We start from the raw sequence: 10,568 nt of genomic DNA on the forward strand, positions 1-10,568 counted from the left end.
GTTGGACTCCACAAACTCTGAGAGCTTTTCCAAGCTAAACAATTCTTGCAAAGATCCTTGACTCAGTGTCCCAGCCAGGGTGAGCACTGCTTGTGGCCCTGGGCTCAGCATGGCAGGCCTGGTGCTCACACCAGTGCAGACTTCAAGCTGGCCATGCACAGCTCTGTGTTTCTCCCAAAAATATCACTGCTGCAGCACCTGGGGTTCCCCAGTGCTTGGCTTTTTATCCCTACTGCATGGAGGATCACATGGAATGACAAAGAATGGATCCCAAGTGGCATCCAACCTGCCCTGATGCAGACTGGGCACCAGCAGGGGAAGGTGCAGTGCAATGTCTGCACAGCCCAACCAGCCATCCTACCCCAGCCACTGGATGAGATGGAAAAATAGGTGGGGAGTTACTCTAAACAGCACTGCCTGATTTATCTTAGCCAAAACCAGCACTGGGGGTTGTTGGGAGAAAGGGAGAATTCACATGTTCGGTGACATGTGGAAGGGCCCTGATCAGATTCACAGAGTAAGGAGAAATTCTGCATCCCTGATTTGCAGTATTTGCAGCTAAAAATCACACCTTTCTGCCCAGGTAAAAGCAGATGTTCAATAGAGAGCTGGGTGGGATTAGGTAACAGGCAGATATGAATAGGAAAGCAGCAGTATGTGACTTCTGTGTACTTCTGAATGATGTTGCTCAAGACTGAGCTGCATAGTAATAAGAAATGGAAAAGCAGTGATGAGAAAATTAATAGACGTACTCAACAATGGAGATGAGATTGGATTCTGGTTTGAGGCAGGACTTGGTTCCAATAAAATCTGCTGGGGAAGAGGCCTGGCTTAAACTCGCATTGCTTGCTTTCCTTTGAAGAACAACAATATCCAAAGCATGACAGATAAATATTCCTGGGGTAGAGGTTGGTAATTCATCTGCAAACCTCAGGAGAGGAAGGATTGCAGGAACCACAAGAGGAAGACAAATTGTAGTCTCATCAAACAACAGAAAAGTCCAGTGCCTGTGTATAAATATGCAGTGCTTGTGTTGAATTATTCCAAGAAAATGCAAGTCTGAAGTTAATCCCAGGTGTTTGACTTCACAAAAATCTGCAAGCCCTGATTTGATTTCCTTCCCAGATGGTGAATATGAAATCCCTGAGCAGATGCCTCGGTTCCAGGTGCAGGTAGAGTTACTGTATCCAGGAACCTCTCCTCTGCATATCCCATTTTTCTGAAAACAAGTCCACACAGTGGCCCCAGTGGCTGGCACATGTCACCCTCTGAGCTGCACTGGCTGAGATTTAGATTTCAGTCCAACTGAAGAAGAACAAAGGCTCCTTTGTGCCCATACCCAGAGACAGAGCCCATAACAGCTTTCAGCAACTGTTTGAGCACTGCCTGGGTCTTTATCAGAACAATCTTAATTGATGCTGGAAGGGATTTAAAGGGCAAACACAGGTGGCTCTAATCCCCCTGCTCACTTAATCTGGGAAATGTAGCTCTTCTTTTGGCCAAGCTCAGCAGCTCAGTCATAGAATCCTCGAATGGTTTGGGTTAGGAAGGAACTAATGACCATCTCATTCCATGCCCCCTGCCTTCCACTATGCCAGGTTGCTCCAAGCCCTGTCCAATTGGCCTGGAAAACCACCAGGGATGGGGCTTCCACAGCTTCTCTGGCCAGTCTGTTCCAGGGTCTTTCCAACCTCACAGAAAATAATTTCTTCCCACTCTCCTTCTAAACCTGTCCTTTGTCAGGCTGACCCCTGTAGAGTTGTGTTTGCACTGTATATCCCCTCATAATGCTTTGTCCCTCCATATCCCCTCTTTGTACCTGTTTGGTTCATCCCAGCTTCCCCATCAGTACCTGTATGTCCATCAAACCCCAACCCATCCCCCTGTCTCCTCCCAGGTGATGTGTCCATCACCTGGTCACCCTTCCCCTTTGTCCAGATCATTCCCCCAGGGTCACCAGGTAGCTGGACCCTGGCTGGGACTCCTCCCCAACCCCTTCCTCAGGGGTCACTCTGAGGCCTTGTCCCCCGAGAGCCGCTCCCATGTCCTTCCCCCGCTGGCTGTTCGGTTTTCCCCGCACCCCTATACCTGGCTGCTCTGGGCGGGGCCTGCTCTCTCTTGCTCTGGAGGCCCTTCGAGGTCAGATGTGGCCTGGGATCTCTCCAGGCCCTCATTAAACTTTGGAACTAATCCTGAGGGAGAGCGCCTCTTTCCTTTGCTTGTGGGACCAGCTTGTCTTTGGACTCATGTGGGAGCTTCTCCAAGCCCCCCGGGATCCAAGGAGAAGTTCCGTCCCTCTGCTCGCCTCACCCCACTGCCCAGCTGTCCGGGCTCCACAGGGAATCTGTCCCTGTGGATTCGAGGGTGAGATGCAGCACTGGGGCTCTGTGGTTTCTTTCCTGTAGAAAAGAACTGTCCCTCTTGCCCGGGTGCTCTTGGCCTCAGGCACTTGACCACTCTAGAGGGACACAGGAGCTCTGTGCTCAGTGGGGTGGAGGCTGAGGACAGCAGAGGAGAGCCCTGGGAGGGACTGAAGGGTGGTTCCAGAGGTGGTGGATCCTTTGGCATGGCAGAGAACAGCCAGAGAAAGAAAAGACTCGTGAAGGGGGATGACGGCAGCCTGCAGGGACAGAGGCGCAGGGCAGGGACACCGTGGGACAGCCTGGGCTGCAGAGGGCTCAGGGATGTGCAGCAGCTGCAAGGCCCTGACAGAGCCAACCTGTGCAGCCCTTTGGCCATGGCTGCTGGCCCTGGACCTGAGCCAGGAGGGGACAAGTGACCCTTGCAGCCCTGGGGCCTCAGTGCCTCCTTGTCCCTGCTCAGCAGCCTGGCAGGGGCCGCCCCATGGTCCTGCCCTTGGCACTGCACATCCCCACATGCCAGTGCCCATCCCGGGAAGAGCCCTGAGCAATGAGGGAGGGACAGGATCTGCCTTGCCAGGGGCTGGGGCTCAGGCCTGGGCCCTTTGCATTCCTGAAACACATCCAGGTTTGCTCAGCACCAGAGACACCTTTCCCTTGCTTGTCCCCAGCTGTCACCAGTGCCTCCAGTGTTCTGCTCTGACTGGAACCTGGGGACACTTTCTCAGTCCTGTCCCTGACAGGGATATTTTCAAAGTACAAGAACTTCAGACTTTCAATGTAACTGAGCTCTTGAGGGTTTTGTGACATCACTGAGGCAATTGTGACATCACAGAGCTGGCTGTGATATCACAGAATATGGTGTGAGGCCATAGATCAGGCTCTGCCATCATCGAGGGTGGCTCTGTAGCATCAGAGACAGGGTTGTGACATCACCAGGTGGCTGTGTGACATCATAGAGCAGGCTGTGTCATTGCAGGGTGACTGTGACATCATGGAGTGTTTTGTGACATCACAGCACTGCTGTATGGCACCCATACACCCATCACTGCTGTATGGGTGACTTCATAGATCTGGATCTATGACATCACAGAGGCTGTGTGACATCACAGAGATGTCTCTGTGACACCACAGGAGGCTGTGTGACATCACAGGAGGCTGTGTGACATCACAGGAGGCTGTGTAACATCTCAGAGGTGTGTGACATCACAGGAAGGCTGTGTAATATCTCCCTGCTCTTTTAAATGCTTTAAAGTTCTTTTATAAGTTTTCTATGCCTCCTAATTTTTACATATGTCTACTGGAATTCTCATGCACTGCTCACGTAAATAATAATTGTTGTACATTTTTCTTTATAAGAAGAGAGAATTGCTGGAATGTTAGTTTAACCAGTGAAGTTAGAGAAGTAGCAATTACATCCTCCAATCCATTGCCGCTTTTAAATTTCATATATTACAAAAATAAAAAATAATTGCTACTTCTTTTTACTCTTTTACTCTTTTAATCTTAATATGAGTACGTGAGTTATTTTGTGTTTTAGTGCAACAGTGTGACATCACAGGGGCTGTGTGACATCACAGGGGCAATATGATGTCACATAAATGTCTGTGTGACATCATGGAGAGCTGTGTGACATCAAAGGAACAGTGTGTCATCACAGGATGCTGTGTGACACCTCAGGGGCTGTGTGACATCATGCAGCAGGCTGAGACATCACAGAATCTACTGTGACATTGCAGGGTGAATGTGACATCCCAGGGGCAGTGTGACAACACAGAGATGTCTGAGTGACATCACAGAGATATCTGTGTGACATCACAGAGATGGCTGTGTGATATCACAGAGATGTCTGTGTGACATCACAAGAGCTGTGACATCACAGAAATGTCCTTGTGACATCTCAGGAGGCTGTGAGACATCACAGGCGTGTGCAACATCACAGGAAGGCAGTGTAATATCACCATGCTCTTTTAAATGTTTTAAAGTTACCTTAAAATTTTTTCTGCCTCCTGATTTTTACATATTTCTACTAGATTTCTCATGCACTGTTCATGTAAATAATAATTGCTGTACATTCTTCTTTATAAGAAGAGAGGATTGCTGGACTGTTAGTTTAACCAGTGAAGTTAGAGAAGTAGCAATTACATCCTCCAATCCACTGCCACTGTGGACATTGTGACACTGTGGGGCCCTGTGAGACCAAGGGACCAGTGTGACACTGTGGGGCACCATGGAACCAAGGAGACCATTGTGACACTGAGGGGACTCATGGGATCATGAGGACCATTGGGACACTATGAGGCCCCATGGAATAAGCAAAGCATTGGGACACTGTGAGGCCTCATGGCGCCAGTGAGACCATTGTGACCCGCTGGGTGCCCACAGAACCAAGAGGACCATGGTGACACAGCGGGGCCTCATGAAACCAAGAGGCCTTTGTGGCACTTCAGGGCTCTTGAACGAAAGGTGCATTGTGAAATTGTGAGGACTCATGTCATCAGTGCTCCATTGTGACACTGGGCAACCAAAGGAGATCATTGTGGCACCACAGGGCAGCATGGAACATAGAGGCCATTGTGACATGATGGAACCCCATCAAGCCAAAGGTTCATTGTTACACTGCAGGGCTTGTGTTTGGTTTGGAAAGACAGGTGTCTGCTAAGGAAGGCAGGAGCCTCCCCTGTAATGGGAAAAAAAAATGTAGACCCCGTCCCTCCGAATTGTCATAAATTTGAAATTAAGGGGGCTCTCAGGCAAAAATATGGGAGCAGGAAAAACAGATTTTTATTAGGGAAAAACGAAAAAGATAAAATAAGCAATGCAGCGAACCAAAACAACACTGACAGAGTCAGAATACAACCTGACTCCCTCTTGGTCAGGGTGTTGACCACAGTGCAATTGGGAATTATGGCTGCAACCCTCCTGGAGTGTCAGGTGTGGTTCTGTTGGAGCAGTGATCCTGTTGAAAAAGGGTGTAGTCTTCCTCTGAAGAGGCAGTGGAAGAGACAGCTGTTCTTCTCAGAAAATCTAGCACAGAAAAAGCTGTGCTGGTAGGCCAGAGTCTCAAGACTATGTATGCAGGTAGGAATGCTTGGCTTCTCCCTCTAGGCAGAGCATCTCACAATGGGATGCTGTCACTTTTCTCAGTCATGCAGTGATGTTCAGTAGCCCATTAACAACTGATGTCTCCCCGGAGGGAGGATTGGTTTGTGGAAGAGACAAAGAAAATTGCCCAATTAAGAGAAGATAACTGCCACACCTCTAGCAGATGGCAATGGAATACATCTTGCCTTGCAATCTAGGACAGGGCTGCATGGAACCAAAGCTCCAGAGGGACACAGAGGGCCTCCTGTCATCAATGGTCCATTGTGACACTGTGGATCTGGGGGAGATCAGGAGACCTTTGTGACACAGCAAAGCCCCAGGGTCCAGAGGTCCATTGTGACACTGCAGTGATCATGGAACAGAGGAGTGACGTGTCAGTGTGGGGCCTGGGGAACCACGGAGACCTTTGGGACACTGCAGGGCCTCATGGAATCGTTGGGACCATTGGGACACTGCAGGGCCTGCTGGAACCTAGGGGCCATTGCCACACTGTGGAAGCCCATCGAACCAAGGGCTATTGTGACACTGCTGGAGCCCATGGAATCAAGGCCCTGTTAGGACACTGCAGGGCCCCGTGGATCCAAGGTGCCACTGTGACACTATGGGGCACCATAAAACCAAGGGAACATGAAACAGGTCTGGCTTTGATTCCTGGGGACCACCTGAGTGGTCCAGCTGACCTTGGCATATGGATGGTCTCTTCTCATCTGCTGCTGAAACACTGGGGCTCCCTGCTTTCCTTCCTATGGAAAAGAACTGTCCTTATCCAAGTGCTCATGGCCAAATTTGGGTTCCACCTCCAACATGGCCTATTGTGACAGACTGGGGGAGATTGTTGGCTGGAAACATTTCATGTGTGGGGAAGAAGGGGCAGGTCCAGCCTTGCCCTGCCCTGGAACCCCAGCCCTGCCCTGCCATGGAACCCCAATCCCCCCAAAGCCTCTATCCCAGCCCAGCAGTGTCTGCCAGTCCCTGGAACAGCACAGGCAATGCTCCACAGGCACCTCTGGAGCCCCAGCCCAGCTCCTGAGTGACCAAATGACCCCAAGTCCCACCTGGGGGAAGGGCCCAGGAAGACCAAGGAGTACTTAAGGCTGACCACAAGGCAAGCACACATCTTGACCTCGCCTTCTCCTGGAATTTCTGTCTGAATACCACTGGAGTCCAGGAGTTGGTAGCTCTGTGTGTACTTCTCTAAACCTTTTTTGTCTTTCCCTCCTTCCATGTCTTCTTCAAATTCCCTCTTCTTGCAAATGTTGATTAACTTATAAATGAACAGCCTTAGAGTTTGTGAAGTTGAATGGGCCAAGATAAAATCCATATTTTGTTGATTGAATGCCATATTAAATATTTTGTAAAAGTTTCACTGATTTTCTAAATTACCTATTAAGGTCTGTTTTGTTGTTTTGAGCTCCTGAGAATCTCTTGTTGGTATTTCTGCAGTACATCCAACTCAGAGCACACAAATAATTCTAATTCCTTTTAAATGTGTCAGTGAAAGAGCTTTTTAGTGGATGGGTGTCAGGGTTTGTCTGTCCTGCTTGGCACAGCCCAGGCAGGGCTTTCACAACCCCATCCCACACTCCATTTCCCAGCTGGAGCCACTGGTGCCTCTGAGTTCTGCTGCCCCAGCCCCAGGGATGCTCTCCTTGTCTGCCCATTCCCCCAGGGTCTCTGGGCAGGGATGGCCTCAGTGGGGGCTGCTGACATCCTCAGCAACTTGGAGGCTGCTGCTGAATTTTACTGCTCCAGAGGCTTCTTCAGCCTTCAGCTCTTCAGTTCAGGAATTCACTGCCCCAGGGCTCATTAACATTCAGAACACCTTAACAAGCTGAGCCTCTGGGAATAATTTGATTTAAACTTTCAAATCCTTTGTGGTTGGTTAGGCGGATTCCATTACTGTAATTGAAATGAATGAATGTTATTTACACAGGGAGTGAGAAACAATTTATTAGGTCCAGTTTTGATTTTTTTAGTTAATACATTGATATGTGCAATCTCCAATTGACATTGAATCCAAGTACCTCCCCATGCAGTTGGAATAGATATGAAAACCAAGACCCTTTGTGGCTGACAATCCATCAGACTCTGTCCCTACCCCCACCCCACCATTTCCCCCATCCAAGCCCTGGCACTCAGAGCAGTCTTGTGCAAATCTGAGCTCCCTCCAGCCCAGGCTGCACCTGCAGGTTTCAGCTCCTTGGCTCCAACTCCCACCTGCTTTCCTTGGAGAAGGAGCTGCCCCAGACACAGAGGGATGTTCATTTATGGTCAGCAACAAAGCCAAGGGAAGGCACAACTCCATCAAATGCAAAAGTTATTCCTCTGCTGGCTATTAAATCCACTGTGCACAGCAGGCAGTATCAGAGCAAAGGAAAACACCTTCTGTGCCCAGCACAGATCCCAAGGTCCCCCCAAACCCTCCCTGCCCCGATTCTGCCCAGATTTGCTCTTTGCACACACGAGTCACAGGTTGAAATCAGAAGCTCCCTCCATGCCCAGAGGGAGGAAAAGAGGGAAAGTGGATGAAGAGCTCTCCTGTGCAGAGCCAAGGTCCAAGTGCAGCACCTGCAGTGGGAACCACAACTTATATGGTTTGTTTCCTTTGGGCTCAGGGATGGTGACACTCAGAGGCACAGAAAGGTTTCTTGCCAACAAACGCAAGTTGAACATTTGAACAGTTTAATAACCATCACAGCTCTTGCCTCAGCTCTCGGTGATGTCCCAGCAGCATCTGACATGTCCCCCATCCCCAAGGGATTTCTGTACATGAACAGTTTTAGACAGAGACATAAGAAAAGGCAATTATGTAATAGATATAAACACATAAGATATAATTCATATTTATTTGAATATTAAAAATATTGGGCAACTCCCTGAACCTCAAACCATGAAACCAGTCAGTTGAGAGGCATGTGAATGACCAGAAAGCATCTGGAGGAGGAAATATGGGAGCAGCAGGAAGGACATAGGTGCATCTGCTCTAGTGAAGAGATGGCCCTAAGACATGGCCATTTCAACAGGAGAGCAGGAAACACCTGAAGGAAGACGGAGATGTTATAACAGAATGTTGGTGACTCAAGTAGACAAGAAGATCAGTATTTCTTCTTTTCCCATCAGTACACTTCCAGGAAATTTCCGTTGATAGTGGGAAAACTTTGGTCTTTCTTAAAAGTAGTGAAGTGACCCAGACAATAAAAATGTCCTTGTATAGTATGAGACTAACAGCTTTTTTTTTTTTTTTTATGCTGTGCCCCTTTCCAAGCAGACATCAGCTGTGGGACCATGAACAGGCAGTGCCACTTGTGCCCTGAGGTGCTGAGCTGGGATTGGATCTCTCAGAGAGGAGCTGAGGGAGAGCAGAGCACCTTGCAAGCTGCAGGTCCCTGCCAGCCCCGCAGGGCTCCTGTGCCATCAACATCTGCTCTGCTCCAGAATGATGTGGCCAGAAGGAGCAGGGCAGTGATTCTTCCCCTGTGCTCAGCACTGGTTGGGCAGCACCTCTAGTGCTGTGTCCAGTTTGGGCACCTGATTTAGGAAGGAAATGGAGGGCTGGAGTGTGTCCAGAGAAGTTCAACAAGGCTGGGGAGGGATCTGGAGCACAAATCCTTTGAGGAGTGGCTGAGAGAGTTGGGATTGTTTATCCTGGAGAAGAGGAGGCTCAGGGGAGACCTCATCACTCTCTGCAACTCCCTGACAGGAGGATGGATCCAGGTGCGGGTCAGGCTATTTTCCCAGAGAGCCGAGACAGGACTAGAGGACACAGCCTTCAGCTGTACCAGGGGATGTTTAGGCTGGACATCAGGAAATATTCTTCACACAAAGGGGGATTGGACATTGGAATGGGCTGCCCAGGGAGGTGGGTGAGTCACTGTCCCTGGAAGTGTTTCAGGAAAGACTGGATGTGGCACTCAGGGCCATGGTCTAGGTGACAAGGTGGTGTTGGGTCCCAGGTTGGACTTGGTGCTCTCCAAGATCTTTTCCAGCCTGGTTGATTCTCTGATGATTGTGACACTGCAGGGCCCTGGGGAAGCAAGGGGCCATTGTGACACTGCGGGGCCACGTGGCGCTGAGAGGACCATGGTGACACTGTGTTTGACATGGCACCACAGAGCCACGGGGCCACTGTGACACTGTGGGGCTGAATGGAAGCAAGGAGTGCATTGTGACAGTCTGGGTCCTGGTGGGACCACCAAGGAAACTGTGGCCCTGTGGGGCCTTGTGGAACCAAGGGTCCATTGTGACACTGTGGAACCAAGGAGATCCTTGGGAGAGCCTGGGGACAATGGAATCAAGGGGCCATTGCTCCATTGCAAGGAATCTGGGAACTGAGGGAACAATTGTGACACTGTGGTGCCCCATGGAACCAAGGGTCCCTGGTGACACTGCAGGATCTTTTATCACCAGGGCTCCATTGTGACACTGCAGCACCAAGGAATTCACTGTGGCACTCTGAGGCCTCATGGAACCAAGAGGCCACTGTGACCCTGCAGTGCCTTGTGGAACCATGCAGAGCTTTGTGACAGAGCAGGACCTCGTGTCATGATGGGGCCATTGTGACACTGCAGGACCCCAGGGAACCAAAGGGCCTGAGCTGTCCCTCAGGATCTCACGGAATGAAGGAAACATGTTTGACACTGTGGTTACCCTTGGGACCAAGAGGCCATTGTGTCACTGTGGGAGCAAGGAGAGCATTGCTGCCCTGCCAGACCTCATGGAACCAAGGATCCACTGTGACACTGCAGGGCCCTGGGGGACCACGGTGACATTGTCACACTGCAGGGCCCAAGGATCCAAGGGACTTTGTGACACCAAGGGGTCCCATGGAACAAAAGGGATAATGTGACACTGGGAGGCCTCATGAAATCATGGAGACCATTGGGACACTCTGGGGCTGCAAGGAACCATGGTGACACCAAGTTGTCTGGGAGTGTGGATTTGCTGGAGGGTAGGAGGGCTCTGCACATGGCCCTGGACAGGCTGGATCCAGGGCCCAAATCCAACAAGGTGAGGTTTAACAAGTCCAAGTGCCGGGTCCTGCACTTGGGCCACAACAACCCCTGCAGCGCTACAGGCTGGGGACAGAGGGGCTGGACAGCAGCC

The sequence above is a fragment of the Lonchura striata genome, chromosome 31 (genome assembly GCF_050655825.1).
Source record: "Lonchura striata isolate lonStrDom1 chromosome 31, ASM5065582v1, whole genome shotgun sequence".
Classification (NCBI taxonomy): domain Eukaryota; kingdom Metazoa; phylum Chordata; class Aves; order Passeriformes; family Estrildidae; genus Lonchura; species Lonchura striata.